Source organism: Pinus tabuliformis, chromosome 5_2 (genome assembly GCF_031772625.1).
Source record: "Pinus tabuliformis cultivar Carrire ecotype Pingquan chromosome 5_2, CPIR1, whole genome shotgun sequence".
NCBI classification, from domain to species: Eukaryota; Viridiplantae; Streptophyta; class Pinopsida; order Pinales; family Pinaceae; genus Pinus; species Pinus tabuliformis.
In genome coordinates, this window is record NC_142306.1 from 443561427 (window position 1) to 443562967 (window position 1541).

Genomic DNA, 1541 nt, shown 5'->3' on the forward strand with positions numbered 1-1541 from the left:
GTCAGGACCTTAAGACAAATCCTTTTCTGTTTAGGTAGTGGCTTTGACTGGGGATACTGGGACCAGTTTCCCAATGAAACGTTATTGAATGGATGTGTAATGTTTATAGTGAATTGAAATAGATGTATTTTCAGTAATTAATTAAATGGAAAACATATGCATTAATCTAATCTATTACCCAGGATTTGTTTAACATTTATCTGGATACGATATATAATGATTTCCCTTAGTAAATGACAATATAGATTGCTCAAACACCAATGGAAATGAAAATGTTTCAAGATGGTTACTTTGATTAAATAGTTAATCAAAATAATGTGTGTAACTCATATCGCATTCAAAATATCAAAGAAAATTCCTTAACATGTAAAAAAAAATATCAATGGCAGCATGATAAAAAATTAATACATGTAACATTATTCTTTAAATACCATGTAATAAGCAATCTGAAAAGATAAATTCACTATTTTTTTATGAACAAAACATAGGTACAGTGATAGAAATACTAGATGCATGTTGCTCAGCTCATAAAAGAAATAGCAGTAGTTTATTCCTTCTTACAAAGATGATTCCAGGAGTACAGTGATGCAAATTCTCAAAATTCATTATGAAAATTCCTAAACAATGTTCCAGTCGTTCTATTGAGAGAAGGATGAAAGTACAATAGTGAGAGCTTTCGTAAGCCTTTCTTCATAAAATTTAGGACCTTTATTTCATACAACAAGTAATCTTAAATAATTTTGTAGAGCGTTGAGGGCATTTAAACAGATCCATTCAATATGGTTAAAGAAAAACAGTTTCTTGGTAGCAATGTTTTAAAAGTGATTTTCTGTTTCATCAGCGTTGGTTGTTCCATCTAATTCTATGGATGTTTTTCTATCTTTTTGAACTGAACTGCCACTTATCAACACAGTGGTCTTCCTATGTCATGAACTTGAATAAGAAAAATAGGAATCGATAAGTTGGAAATGAGTGAAACTGATAAGCGAGTTTTATTTGAAACAAATCACTTTTGCAAGAAATCAGAAAAAACGTGGAGTTGTAATAAATTCTAAACACAACCATCATGGAGAGGAATGTGGACTGAGGCCTGTGACAAGACAAGTTAGACTTTACGGCAAATCAGAATTACTTTCTAGGCCAGGAGTAGTCTAAATAAAATCCAAAGGGGGATTTCTTTAAAACATATTGCAATCCCTTTGGAGTCAGGGTATGAATTATCGTCATATTTCAAACAGGGAGAATCCTTATTGAAATATAAGAAAATCCAAATAAGACCAAATCGTGATCGGAATGGGTAGAGGAGGAATGGTTTAACTCCCATGGCTTTTGTGATAGCAAGGGATGCAGGGAAGTTATGAAATGGAATTTATAATCCTATTGGGTCCGGGGCTTGATCGCAGATCACAATCGCAATTATGGAGTGGTAGATGATAATAGTTGGCTAGGAGACTTGCAATTTGTGATATGCGGGACGGTATGATGTCACTATGACGTGGCAGATCCATGTGGAATGGTGACGTGGAGGATGACGTGGTGGA